We start from the raw sequence: 15,887 nt of genomic DNA, 5'->3' as shown, positions 1-15,887 counted from the left end.
CTGAAAAAGCTCCAACCAGAACTTACCCCCATACTTACAAAACTGTTTAAGCGTTGCCTTAAGAAGTGCTTTCCAACACCCTGGAAAACCTCATCAGTATGCCCTGTATTTAAGAATTCAGGTGAAAAGTCATCTGCCTCTCAGTATAGACCAATAAGTCTCCTGTGTGTCATGAGTACGTTGTTGGAATCCATATTAAATAAAGAAATAGTCAACCACCTCAACAGAAACAACCTTCTTAGTGACATGCAATATGGTTTCCGTTCTGCAAGATCTACAGCAGATGTGCTAACGGTTATATCACATAGGATTAGTGAATCTCTTGACAAAGGTTTCCTTTCTAGGGCAATTGCTCTTGACATATCAAAGGCCTTTGATAAGGTATGGCATAAAGGCCTACTACACAAGATTTCCAGCTACGGTATTACTGGAAATGTTTTCTCAATCATTAAATCATTTCTCTCTGATAGGCTCATAAGAGTAGTGGTTGATGTGCAGAAATCAGAGGCTCACAGTATTAATGCTGGAGTCCCCCAGAGGTCCATCCTAGGCCCAACTCTCTTCCTGATCTACATCAATGATCTCCCAAAACACATACTTAAATCATTCGTTGACATCTATGCTGATGACACGACCATCTATACCAACACATCAAAGGCCGTAAATGACAAAGTTCTCTCTAATTCTCTCTCCTCTGATCTTGAGCACATGGTACAATGGGGGAAGACGTGGCTGGTCACTTTTAATGCATCCAAAACCAAGCTTCTATCTTTACATCATCAACGCTCTGATCCCCATCTGGGATCAATTGAAATGGATGACTCTCGTCTTGAGGAGGCTCCATGTTTTGACAAGCTTCTGGGTTTGACCTTTACTCCTGATCTGAAATGGAACACGTATATCAAATCTGTTGCCAGGGACGCTGGGAAAATGGTGGGATCCTTCTACCACTCCAGAAGATGTCTCACTACTGATGCAATTCTCTATCTGTATAAAAGCCAAGTACATTCAAGGATGGAGTACTGCTGCCACATCTGGACAGGAGCTACTAAAAACAGCCTATCCTACCTTGACAGAGTACAAAATAGACTTTGTGGTTTAGTGGGGGATGCCCTTTTCTCTTCCCTGCAGCCTCTCTCTCACAGAAGAGACGTTGCGAGCCTGTCTTTGTTTTATCGTAATTTCCATGGCAGGTGCTCGTCTGAGCTCCAATCCCTCGTCCCCGCCCCCCGTCAATCTTTCACGAGAAACACCCGTCTGGCTGAAACTACTGTGAAAAATTTCCCCCACTCTATATCTGTGCCAAAATCCAAACGTAGATTCCATGAGCGAAGCTTCTTTCTTAGAATTGCACGCCAGTGGAACTCTCTGCCGCTTGCCTGTTTCCCACCTGACTACAACTTGGACGTTCAAGTTCAACATAAACAAACTCCTGACAAACCGCCCCCTTAAGTAAGACACTCTATCAAAACCCCCAATACTAATGATTACTACAATACTATCTCATTGATTACTGTACACACAATAACCCTTATCCCTGAGTGGCCTTCGGGCCTTGATAAGTGGTAACCCCCATGTAAAAAAAAAAAAATCCACTCTCAATGAATGCCTGCTTTTGGTTCCAGAGTGTGTCGGTTGTATGAACCATGTAGGTTGTTCGAAATGGTGTTTTTCTATATTTTTTTAGGTAAACGTCTTATAAGTAAGTGACTAAAAATGCAGCAGAGACATACTTTTGCAGATTTGTTCGTAGCGAACGAAACAATACTGTAATAGTTACCTTTTGAAAAGCAATTGATTACCAACTGAGAAAACTTGATATTTAGGACTTATATAACTATTATATATATATGTATATAAATACTTAACATTTGTGTTCAAACGCTCCTTTCTTTCGAGAGACTGACTTGGTTTTCAGCAAGTTGCGATCTATTTCTAGCTTATAAATGAAAGGGCAAATTGATTTCTTTCTTTTTTTTTCGACGATCATATATAAATAATTAATCTATTCGCATTAAATTTATTAAAATGCTAATTTTTATTCATATGAATAAATGATGAATATTTTTTGTGTTTATAACAAAGTTACGAATGAAATGTTTATAATTCATATATAAGACGGCAACATAAACTTGTGTATATATATATGTGTGTATGTGTGCGCGTGTGCGTGTATGTGTGTATGCGTGCTATTTTATAGTTTTAATTACGTGCTTTATAAAATCCTCGTTTTTTGGACATTCTGATAGCAGTAAGGTATCTCAAAGGTTACCATTTTCTCATTGTTGACCGAGCGTTTCAAATATTTTGCAGACACTGTATTTTTCTTACTTAAACCTTGGTCTCGTTTCTGACGGGCATTTCATGCATGAGACGAGCTAGAGGCACAAACAACGCTCCAATAATCTCCTGTAGGGCAGAGACATAAGCAAAAGGTAAGGATTTATTTAATGTGTGAAAACCTTTCTCTTGAATCAATCGAAGCTCAGTTCTATAATCTTTCTGTCAAACTCAGGAACCCTTTATTTAATCCACGGGAATAACATATTCTCGTTTCGTCAGCCATAAGTAAATCACATAAGTCATAAGTAAATCGCATAAGTCATAAGTAAATCGCAATTGTACTTTGAGTGTCGCCCGCACTGAGGATTTAATCTTCAACTTAATTTACACCTGTCATCAAGTACTTTATCCATTACGCCTCGTGTCAAACATACACTTATAGATTTCAAATGAAACACTTATAAATTGCAGATGAAAATATATTTTATGGCAATTCTCAATAGAAAATGATACTAAAAATTGGAAATTTAAATGTAATAAAGATATTAAATGTGTTGAAAGATTTAACACTAAGTATTTTATCCACTACGCCTCGGGTCATTTTTTGTGTTTTAGAAATACTAAACGCTCGTAATTAAGCTGGCAGGACAATTTTCATTTCTTTATGAATTTATATAAATTTCGATTTTAAAAGCATTTACTTTTTTATTGATTACCCGTAACTTACCCGACGTTACCCGACGTTACCCGGGAATCGTTTTAATTTTGATTTTGTTTTGCTTTTTAATCATCCATTAGCTGATTATTGCAAAATGTTATTTTTTTCGCATTATTTGGATTTTTCGGACTACTATTTTCATATTGAGTGTTATTTTTACAACGTTTCGGCCGATGTAACCCTATCGTCTTCAAGTGTATTTTGTCGAACTCTGAAATCTTTCTGTGGAACACGGGAATCTGCACGGAAATCACGGGATTACATGCTCTCGTTTCGTCAGCCATGACTAGGTAGAAGGCGATAAGCAATCCGCAATTTTGAGTGTCGCTCGCACTGAAGATTGAACCTCAATCTCAGTGTTACAACTGAATTTTACCAGTTACTTTATCCACTATGCCACGGTTTCTTGTTTTTAAATATAATTTTGAAAATATCGTTTTTTTTTAAATTGTTAATTAAATAAAATTGTATAAAACTATAATTGTTTGTTATTTTAATCTGTATTCATAAAATTACGGAGTGTAAAGATGTCCAAAACTTTTTATTTTTTAACTAACCAGGGTCGTGAAATATTTGCCGGTCATAAGATACGCACTAAATATATTTTAATTCATGCAGATTTCGTATTTATTATTATAGAGCCAATTCTCTGTTGAATATTATATTGTACCTTATATATAATACGAATTTCCAAAATTAAAAAAAAAAAAATGATTTGACTGCCATCAGGTAGAAATCCAGCTGCATTTGAGCTAACTTGACAGACAGATCAGAAAGTGTTAAAATTAAATCATTTTTAGTTATGATTAGTTTTAAGCATGCGCAAACTAATACCAACACAACACACAGACGTGCTTTACCTTATATATTAGATGCATTTTCAAGTAAAGCCAACCTCGAAAGTATTTATGGGATTTATTAAAAAAAAAAAAGAAAGCCAAATGGAAATTAAACTAAAAAGATTCCTGTTCCCTTGTAGTCTTATAAAAATAATTATTAATATTTTCGTTCGATTTATTTTATCTACTAAAAGGAATATTAATTAGTTCTAACATTGACTTTCTTCCACACGTTTATGTATAGGAAACATCAGTCACCAGGTTAGCTAATTTGCATATTGGTTTTAAAAAAGAACAATTTATTAATTAACCAGTATTTGTCATTTTTTTAAAAACTCTATGGCTGTCTTGCTAATTCTGTTTCACAATAGTTTTATTTTCTAGAAAAAATACTTAACATTTGTGTTCAAACGTTCCTTTCTTTCGAGCGACTGACTTGATTTTCAACAAGTTGCGATCTATTTCTAGCTTATAAATGAAAGGGCAAATTGATTTCTTTCTTTTTTTTTCGACGATCATATATAAATAATTAATCTATTCGCATTAAATTTATTAAAATGCTAATTTTTATTCATATGAATAAATGATGAATATTTTTTGTGTTTATAACAAAGTTACGAATGAAATGTTTATAATTCATATATAAGACGGCAACATAAACTTGTATATATATATATATATATATATATATATATATATATATATATATATATATATATATTTATTATTATTATTATTATTATTATTATTATTATTATTATCATGCGGTATATACATATATACGGCATAATCGCACCGGTTCTCGGCAGATCACCGAAGTTAAGCAACGTTGAGCCGTTAGTACCAGATGGGTGACCATTTTGGAATTCTAGGCGCTGTATGTGCTCTCCGCTTATCTCGGCATTGGTTCCCAGTCGTCATGTACATACACTTCACTTGCCACAGGAGAGGTGGTGTTGGAGATTGCGCACCTCCTGCCACAGAAATTTCACGCGCAGGCACCCCTTCGTGAGCTAGCTATAACATATACTGACTAAACGGGTCACGTGTAGTCTAATATATATATATATATATATATATATATATATATATATATATATATATATATATATAAGCCCCTTTAATGGGCACTGTCTACGGAATTATAACTAAGGCAATTAACTAGCGTCTATGCAATGTTCACAACTTCCGCTCCTGCGAACACTCTAGATTGTCATTGCCCTCGCCCGAATTCGGCGTTTAATAGTTCTTAATTTCCTTCATTCCCATTGCAATTGTTTGATGGCCCTGAGGAAGAGGTTTGACAAATGGAGCAAACAGTTACTCCCTGACTAGGTTTGAATCTCATTACCCTACGCTGATGATTGCGTACGCATGAAACACTAGTGTCTATAGGTATGTTGTTTTCATGGTAGATGCTTGACAGAGCTTTGATCTCTGCCCAAACATTGACAGTAAAAACTCATCTAGCTACAACCACTGTAAAAAGCATCCTTTCTTCCTTTGTGTAACTGGAGCTAAACTGATTTTCTTTCCAAGAAGTGTCTGTTTTCGAAACGCAATACTACGGGGCTGGGTTCCAGTTGACAACAACTTGGTCATTTTCAAGTCAAACCGTGTTAAATAATCAAAATCGGCCCAAACCATCGTTTGTAATCCTCAAGGTGTTTGTCTCATAATCGACCTGGCACAAACTATTAACCCTTACACTTGAGTGATTTTGGAGCTTTGATGAACGATGACTCGTGGTGAAAATTAATTACATCACGAATTCATTTTTACATCTCGTTATTTGTAAAAATGTGTGATCACTTATTGTGTGTTGGCGTATAGATGCATGTGTATTCCTCAACACTCCGTAACTTACACATTATTTTCAATTGCTCGATTTCATTGCTTATTTATTGAAAAAAAAAATCATGTTGAAAACAATAATTGAAATTGAAATCGAATCCCCCAGAATGCATTTCGGTTCATTCGTTAACAAGTCACACATTTTAATACTTTGTTAATAGTTGACAAAAATCATATTGAAATCAATAATTGAATTCGAAATTAAATTTACCAGAATGGATTTCCATTTATTCGCGAACAAGTCAGCCATTTTATTCTTTTGCTAATAGTTAAAAGAAAAGAATGGTATAGTCAATACTCTTCTAAATTTGAAAAGAACTTATAAGCATTTAAACTGTCGAATAGAAAGTCACTCGACTGTGAAATTCATACAAACTCTTCTTGTATGTAGAGAATCGAAGTTTAAAAAACATTTTTTGTTCATAAATAAAGATAAAAACATGTTTTTTATTAACGTGTGATATTTACTCTGGGTGTGCGCCAAGCTTCCACCGAATGAGGAAGTTTATAGGAAATTTTAAATTTATATAGGACTAGCGGGGTTACCCGGCGTTGCCCGGGTGTTTGGAGGTGTGTGTGGTTTTGGGTAAATCCAAAAAATTGTGTAGGGGGGGGGGTTAAAAAAAATTTTGGTAGGTAAGTATGAAGGATCGAATCCGAACCGTTGAGGCGAAGTTGTAAATTAAAGTGTGAAAAAAAAAAAATGTGCGACGGTAGGTCCTGGACCACCACGAAATAGTAACGGAAGTATGTTTGAATTTATTTAAGAATTAAGAATTGGCAGGTGCCCGTACTTAATGATTTAATGATGTCAACTTTGACTGCGGGGCAGTATTAAAAGGGAATTTTAGATATCACATTATTCCGCAGTTTTTACTCCGGGATAGTCGACGGTGACGTTTACATCCGGTTCGAATCTAGTTTCGCTGTTTTTATACTGAAAAGTGAAAGCAACACGCGGCGATTCGAATATGTCGGATATTTAGGTTTTGAAAGTAGGACAAATTAAATAGACAGGCGACCCCTGTTATTAACTCGTACATATTATGATCTAGACGTGATATAAAAAGTTTTAAGAACGAGGGAGTCGACCAATCGCTTCTTGGAAAAAAAAGCCTTTCTCGGGCATACACAAAAACGCGCGCGCACCCCCACACACAAACAAACATTTTCGCTTCTATATATATATATATAGATTACTAGCTGCACGTGTATCCCGATCAAGAGTGATGATATACAGATATTAGGAAATGGTCACCAATCTGGTACTAACCAAGTTCAACGTCGCTTAACTGTGGTAATTTACCGAGGATTTGTGTATAAAGTGATTATGTCGCATATGATTTGAACATTAGCTTAAAAAACTAATTAGAGTTTCATACCATTTTCTGCTTCACTTAATAATTTAATGTCCAAGCGATATCACATAATGATTTATGATGTTTTAAAATAATAATAAATATCATGCATCGAACGAATGACTGTTTCTCAGATGTTAACAAAAACAAAACTAAGAGGTTAACAAATCTAACAAAAAAGATTTAGAAAAGGAAAATGTCTCTATTTATGAGAAGGGCGTTTTTACCTCGAAAGAACTAGTTAAACAAATGAAGAAATAATCTATTTAAATAACATTTTGTTTAATTGAGTTTCGTAAATTTTTAAAATATTATTCAAATATAAAGCAGTGTTTCAAAAGTATGAATATTCTTATTACATCAAGACATGTAGTCACGTGATACACACATGGACATTCAAGCCTCAACCATCGTTTCGGTCGAACGACTACGATCTACGACTAGCTAATATTTCTCTAACAAAAATGATTAATAAGAGAGAAAAAAAAACGTCTATATTTTTAGAAGGATTTTTTTTACCTCTAAAATTTAAGCTTTGAAAATAACTAACTAACCTAGTTTTTAAAAATCAACATTGTTTATTTGGCTTCCAAAAAAGAAAACTATACAAAATGAGCGAAAAAAAAAAACAAAACAAAAACGAAAAAAAAACAAACAAAAAAAACAAAAAAACAACAACAACAACAACAACAACAAACAAACAAACAAACAAACAAACAAACAAACAAAAAGAACAAACAAAAAACCCTCGGGCAATGCTGAGTTTATACAACTAGGTTATACTTAAGCTATGACAACAACATTCTTTTCATTCTTTTTACACAGTAAGACACAGCCAATCAACCGACAACTACATCAGTCTATACAAAAACATATAAGATATTAACGAATATATATATACTCAAGAGTCCAAACAATGAAAAGAATATGCTGTTGTCACATCCCTAGTTATAATTAGGGCTATGACAACAGCATCTTATTTTCCTTGTTTCGATTCTCAGGTATATATCCATTGATAGCATATGTTTGTATGTAGAGTAATGTGGTTCTCTCTAATTAATTGTGTCTAACTGTGTCGGGTGTATACTCGAGAGTCAAAACAACGAAAAGAATATGTTGCTATCATAGCCCTAGTTATAATATACATTTTTCTCATATGGTACAGTTACAGGGTAAAATATTAGCGTAAAGTTTTGGTTTTATTGGGTGACCCCCCCCCCCCCGCCACCAAACGAGAAAAGGGAAGAAAATGGTCACAATATTTTCATGTTTCAGTCATAAACGCCATAAATGTCCAACATTTTTTTATCGCCATTCAATAGTACGAGGTGCCTTCAATAAGTTCACAGACATTTTTGCTCAAGGATTTAAAATTGCCGAAGACTTATGAAAATTCAATATGTTATTGCTATACATCTTATATGAGGCGATTGACCAGTTTTTATGATTTTACGTTCAAATGAACAGCTACCGCAGGAATTGGAATACACCCTACTAAAGCCTTATTATCACAGCTGGTCAATTTCAGAAATGTAATCTGGACGTGAGGCCACTTGAGAAGAACGATATGCAATAAAATTCTGTTTTAAATTTAGAAAAATGCCATGCATGGAATACTTCAGGCTGCTTTTGGACTATCTTGCATGAATCGAGCATCAGTTTTTGAATGGCATAAAAGATGCAAGGAAGGCAGGGAGTCTGTGAAGTATGGTGAGACGTGTTTTTTTTTTTACACGGTAATCACCACTTATCAAGGCCCGGAAGCCACTGAGGGATAAGGGTTATTGCAAGTACAGTACGTTAGTGTGGAGATTTGATGAAGTGTTTACTTAAGGGGGCGGTTCATTAGGAATTTGTTAACGTTGGACTTGAAGACATCCAAGTTGTAGTCAGGTGGGAAGCAGGCAGACGGAACAGAGTTCCACAGGCGTGCAGTTCTAAGAAAGAAGCTTTGTTCATGGAATCCACGTTTTGATTTAGGCACAGATAAAGAGTGGGGGAAATTTTTGACAGTGGATTCAGCTGGACGGGTGTTTTTTGTGAAAGATTGGCGAGGGGGGACCAGAGATTGGAGTTCAGACGAGCACCTGCCACCTGTGTGGGAGGAGTAAAGAAGTCAGAACACCAGAGTTGATTGGCCAAATAAAGAATTTCATAAATAAGGACCTCGTGTATCTATGGAGATAATAAGTGAACAATTTGATGTCCATGTAGGAACTGTACACACAATTATTCATGGGGAATTGAAGATGTAGAAGATTTGCGTGAATGCAGCAATCTACAACTCTTGTCATAAACTATTTGACCAAGATGGGCATCAAGACCTTGCTCCCTGTGAGTTTTGGTTATTCCCTAATCTAAAAAAAAAAACCTTAGAGGCTTTCTTTATGAGACAATTGAAGAGATGAAAGAAACTGTGACAAGGATCATTGGCATGCTCACACAAGAGGATTTCTATGGGGCCTTCCAGAGTTTGTTAGAACGTTACAAGTGCATTGCAGCTGGAGGAGATTACTTCGAAGGAACTAGAGTTTCATGTGTGTGCTATCAATAATAGTGCCCATACGAAAAATGTCTGTCAAATTATTGAAGGCATCTCGTATATGCTGCAAATATTGATCAACACTAACTTGTTTTATGAACGCCTCATCAGTCAGAGGTGGAATCCTAAATGGACTTTAGGCTCAGTAGATCTTAATGCTAACATTTTTATTGCTGGAGTTATCTCAAACAGATTTGGTATAAAAAAATCTTCAGTCTGTTACTGACTTGACCAAGAAGATATGGTCCAACAGTCTTTATTTTATTGCTATTCAATGGAATATGCTCTAAATGTGCACCTCTGCGATGATCAATGCTAATCGCTAAAAATATATTAGCCTTTGAACTAGGAGCAAAGTACAGTATCTGTTTTGACGTTGCAGTTAGTTTTTTCTGTCCTCAGTTAGTGAAATAGTAGTATTTCTAGAACAAAGCTATTTTTATTTTTATTCCAATTCAGTGTTCCCCTTTTTGTGGCGCTGGATTTTCTCTATATTAAAGCCCGACTGTGTGTCTTTGTTCTCGTGGGGAGGCATGCAAATCAGAACACTATGAGGTTTTATTTGTCTTGAAGTGATTCTACCTTTCTCTCCTTTTTATTTATTCATTTACTTATTTAATCGTGTCTTCTACAGATTCACACGACACGTACCTTACTATTAGAGTAATATCAGAAGTTTCAGGTCAAACTTTCCCGGTGTTCAGTCTTTTGCACAAATATCCTCACATTCTTGTTCTTTGTGAGAAAAATTCAGATTCTTCTATTGAGAGCAATGATATACATGTGGTGGGTTATTTACCACTTGTCCATTTAGATTCTTTCATATATTTACATGGTCTTGCTATTTTTCTATGCAAAAATTCTCCCTATTGTACCCTAGCCTGCGTTTCCCGGGTGTTTGGAGGTGTGTGTTGAGCGAAAAAAAAAAAAAGTGGTAGTAGGCAGGTAGGCTCAAACCCGTGACGCGAAGATGGAAAAGAAAGTGAAAGAAAATCTGACGTCTTACTGCTACTCCATGACGCGACCGGAAGTTCGGAACATTAAAATTAGGCAAAGTCAATCCAACCGATAGGATGATTTGCAAAAATAGCTTGCAAAAAATCACACCTTTTTGTAGAAAACTGTCCAGTTGAGAATGAAGGAATGACTGGGTTTATTTTCCCAATCTTTTGATATTTGTCGTCCGAGACGTTGAGCTTCAAAATGATACCAATCACCTCCATTGGATTCTTCTGATCATACTGTTCTTCATGTTGAAATTGATTTTTCTGCTATATCTTCAATTGGTCGTCCCACTCATAGGAAGACATTAACTATAGAAGGCCGACTGGGATGGGGTTTTCAGCTTCTTATGTAACGTTGTGGATGGTTCTATTTTTGGTATGTTTCTAAATCCTGCAAAGGATGTTAATGACTGGCTTCTTATTGGAACTGACAACTTGATTTTTCATTGTGAGTTTCAAACCAAACCTTATTTTCGTCTCTAGTTTTTATCTGTTTGTACTTCTGCCGTTTCCATCATAATCATTACTTGAGTCAGTATCGTCAGGATAGTTCCGAGCCATGTTAATAATCTTATAAAAGAGTTAGCAATCTCCGCAAGAGAGCAATTTCTGAGGCTAAGTCTAGCTCTCAAAGAATTCATGACTTTATCTCATCTCAAAAGGTTGGCGTCATAATTTTGGAGATTCTATAAGCGTGTTAATAATAATAATGCAAGTCTGTTATTCCTTCTTTTTTTAATGGTCATTTCATTTTAATGGTCATTTCATTTTAATGGATCATTTCATCATTTAATGGTAATTTCATTTTAATGGATCATTTCATCTCCTAAGAATAAAACTGATTTCTTTATTCGTCTTTTTGTCGACAATTATTCTCTCGATGATTCTGGGACTGTACTTCTGGGTTTTCCTTAAAAAACTGATCAAACTCTTGATTCTGTAATTATCACTCCAAAGATGGTTGCTAGAATTCTTGCTGGTCTTGACAAATCTAAAGCTTTCGGTCTTGATTTGATTCCTGTTGTTGTTTTCAAACGTTGTGCACTTGAACTTTCTTCTATCATTTGAAATTCAATCTCTATTTGTCTCAGTTATGTTTCCGCTTTTGTTGGAAGGAGCCCTCTGTTGTTTTTATCTTTAAAAATGCTGATGATCAGTCTGATCCAACTAAGTATCGTTCTATTAATCTTCTTTCTGGTATTAGCAAAGTTTTTGAAAGGAGAGTCAACGAAAGCCTGCTCATTTTTATGGAAAGTTTAGGCCTCTTTAGTGATGTTCAGTATAGCTTTCATGGTTTTCGTCCAACTGCTCATCTTTTAACTGTGATAACTACATGGATCCGTCGGTTTATTGATAATTCATGCGATGGTATGGCCATTGCAGATAACATTTCAAAGACAGAGTGTGGCATCCTAGTTTTCTACATAAACTTCGAGGTTATGGAATTCATGGTAAAGTTTTTGACAGTATTAAGTCTTTTCTTTCTGATCAAAGCTTGCGAGTAACTCTGGTTGGTGTACCTTCATTGTCATATCAATATCAGTGTTCTACAGATCCAACACTGTTCCAATGATTTTCCAGAGACTATTGTGAAGAAAATTTATATTTATGCTTATGACACCAGCCTTCAATACTGGTATTGCTTCTCATCTATCTTTCTAGGATCAATTAAAATATGCAATTGATTTAGAAGTTGATATGAGTTCACTTATGGATTGGGGTAAGGAATGGCTTATTTTGTTTAATCCTTTTAAAACTCAGCTATTAATCTTAGGTGTGTCCGTGTTCTTCCAGAGATTCTTATGCATGGGTCTGTTCTCAATGAGAAATCGATCCTAAAACTTTTTGGTCTTTCTCATCAAATCTTGAATTTCATATTCGAAATCCATTGCTCTTTCTGGTTCTCATAAAATCGGTTCTCTCTATCATTTCAAACACTTTCTTACACATGAAACTATTCACGGCAACTGTTCTGGTGGTTGCAGTGCTTATCTGTTCACGGGTATGCGGAGCATGTCGAGGAGGGCATTATGAAAATATGAGTGAGGAAGCAATGCCTAATGATGAAAATAGTGACTATTGATTGACACGGTTATTCAGTGATGAGATATGTCTTAAAATGCACTGCATATACTATAATACTTAGAAATGTATATTATGTCATGACCTCGCCTGTCCATGTAGTTTGTATAAAACTTTGTATAAAAATTGTTATATCAAAATATATAGTATAAAAATGCAAACTTTTCTGTAAGCAACAGTTACAGCTTTGAAATATGGAAATATTTGTTATTTTTAGTGCGATGACTGCCATCCTTTTATGAAGTCATAGTTAGGATCTTTGTGGTGATCAGATTTTGGTAAACTTAGTATCTTGTTCCCCACATATGATAGTAATAAAAAAATCATAAAACGCTTTCTTGGAATTTGTTCAAGGTCAAACTGTATTTTGACTGGACAATTTGAGGGTATTTCTATCTTCACACATGTACTATCAGACCATGTATGGAGTACTTTTGCCATATTTAGGCTGGTGAGTCTCAATCCCATTTGAAGGTACATGGTATATTGCAGAAACGTATCTGCAATTTGATTGGCCGCACACTTTCTTCTTTACTGTAACCTCTTTCTCACAAACGTAATGTTGCTAGTCTCAGTCTTTTCTACAAATACTATTATGGCATGTGTTCTTCAGAATTGTCTGATCTATTCCCTGCTTCTTTTGTTCCAGCTCGTTTGACTCTTTGGTTTAGTGATCTTCATCAATTCGTCGTTTTTATGCCTCATTGTAATACAGCTTCTTATTTCAGTAGCTTCTTTCCAAGAAAAGGAAGGTTGCGGAATTCTCTTTGTGCTCACTGTTTTCCTTCTGCTTACAGCCTTGGTCTTTTCATGACTGAAGTCAATAGGCATCTCCCGTCTTTTGTTCTTATTAGCTCTTTACATCAAGTGGCTTTATGCCTTGTCTTGAGTGATTTCCATAAAAGCCACTAAGTGATTGTTAAGAAATTTTGACCACCTTAGGCAGAGGAAGAAATGTTATGAGGTATGAACTCTGGTTTGAATAAGTTGGTGCAACTCATCACACTTTAAATGACTCTTTGGAATAGCTGTGGGGTCACTTTGGTAATCGTCTCATTAGTAGGAGGTTTGATTCTTAAAGGACCTCACGCACATCAGACCTTAACATTTCATTTTTTATCTCAAAGATAGCGTTTATCTAAACAATCCACAAACTATTAATGAAATCTAACTTGTAGTCACTTCCGGAAAATGACTTCCTGTGTTCTATGTCATTACTTATTCCTTAACAATGTAACTTCTATCATTAACTTTTTTTGTGCTTTTAGATTTCGAATTCAAAACTGCAAATTTAATTCACCTTGAAAGCGTGCTCTACTAAAAAATATTACTAATCGAACCCATTTTTACTTTTAAATAAGTAAGTTATTTTAAAATTATTTTCTGTCTAATTTAAAAAATTTTATGAATTTATGAACATTTTTACACTTTTTTGTGGGCAAACTAACCGCCAATAACTTTTTAAAGGAAGATTTATTGCTCTGAAAGTATCCATGTATATTGATGAGGCATGACGCATTTACTTGTACAAAGGTGTCTATTGCTGACGTGTCTGTGTTAATTTGGGTCATTTCATAATTCTTTCAATCAACGTCAGATTTGTTATAAATGTTTAAAAACGTCTCGTCAGAAAATTAATTAATGTTTTATCTATGTTGAAATGTCCCACGCCCCCGAAAATAAAGTATTTTAATTGCTTTTTACAACAAATTTTTTTTTCAAATTGTATTTACAAGTTATTACAGTCGTGTTATTTGTTTATATACGTGTGTGAGTGTATGTGTGCGTGCGCTAGGTTACAATTCATCTTATTTTACATTAAATACATCTTTGATGTTACGTTTCTGAATTTTTGAGAGGAGGATTGGTTATATGTATCATTATTCATCGAACTACTGTTCTCATCTCGAGTGTGATTTTCACAACGTTTCAGTCGATATAACCTCCGACCTTCTTCAGGTGTATCTTGTCAAACTTGGGATTGCTTCTGTCGAACTTGGAAATTTGGACTTTGATGTAGGGGGCTACTATTAGAGACACAGGCTACAGGGGTTGGGCACTTCTGTATGTCAGTACAGTTGGGGAAGCAGGAACCTGGAAGGGAATTCCAAAGTCTAGCGGTTCTGTGGAAGAAACTACTGGAGTAGAAGGTTCTCTTACATCTAGGGATCTCAACTGTGAAGGGGTGGGATTTTACTGCTTGTCGAGTTTATTGGCGGTATTTACATCGAGGGGGTGCAAGTGCTTGTAGTTCGTTGGAACATTCACCGTTAAAGTACTTGTAGAACAGGCAGAGGGATGTTACATTACGTCAATGGGACAGAGGCTGAAGCTTAGATGACAGTTCAGGACCTATTAGGTTGGCGATTCTCTTTTGAACCTTGTCTAGGAGTGAGAGGCTAGTAGCAGATGCACTGGACCAAATATGACAACAATACTCCATACATAGACGAATGGTGGACTTATAGAGGTACAGGATACTTTTGGGCGTTAGTAGCTTTCTAGTATGGCAGAGAGATCCTACCTTTTTCGCAGCGGTCCTGGCAATGCTCTCAATGTGATTGTTCCAACTCATGTTTCCTGTGAACGTTAGGCCGAGGAGTTTAAAAGATGTACTTTCAGAAAAAGAGTCTTTGGCCATTGCTATTGATGGTAGAGAAGGTTTCTTATAGTTATTGAAGGAAACAAGTTTATTCTTGGCAGCATTGAATGTGACCATCCATTTTTGTCCCCATTCCACTACAGATTGAAGGTCTTCCTCTAGTGTTTCTGCCATTTCTTTGGATATTTAGAAGTACAGTGTTCATTTGTTTACCTGTCGTGTCTATTATAGAGCATGGTGTCAGCATATATACCCATCTCAGAAGCAATTTTGTCAGGAAGGTCATTTATGAATATTAGGAATACTAGAGGTCCAAGGATAGACCCCTGAGGCACTTCTGCATTTATATCATATTGTTTAGATGTACGACCATCTAGGACAACCTGGATTTTTCTCTTATCTAAGAAGGATTTTATTATGTTAAGTATTCTTCCAGTGATACCGTATGATCTGATTTTCCTGAGAAGGCCCTCATGCCATACCCTGTCAAAAGCCTTAGATATATCTTGAGATACCGGTCTACCCTCTCCTGCTTTGTCAAGTGAATGGTATATATGTTCAGAAATAACAGTTAGAATGTCTGCTGTGGAACGGGCTCTCCTAAA

General features: G+C 35.6%; 1 protein-coding gene across 2 annotated transcripts in view; it reads left to right on the top strand.

Annotated features, from left to right (window-relative positions):
• The first annotated feature begins 2,278 nt into the window (after nt 1-2,278).
• The window catches only part of LOC145241533 (glutamine synthetase-like), a 98,699-nt gene continuing 85,090 nt past the window's right edge, over nt 2,279-15,887 (top strand). For both annotated transcript variants that reach the window (XR_013862568.1, XM_080104578.1), the window contains exon 1: nt 2,279-2,435. The gene's annotated coding sequence lies outside the window, so the exon portion shown is untranslated. The remainder of the gene's footprint in view (nt 2,436-15,887) is intronic.

The sequence above is a fragment of the Euprymna scolopes genome, chromosome 20 (genome assembly GCF_053919585.1).
Source record: "Euprymna scolopes isolate OS-2025 chromosome 20, ASM5391958v1, whole genome shotgun sequence".
Lineage (NCBI taxonomy): Eukaryota > Metazoa > Mollusca > Cephalopoda > Sepiida > Sepiolidae > Euprymna > Euprymna scolopes.
This window is presented reverse-complemented; position numbering and strand designations above follow the sequence as displayed.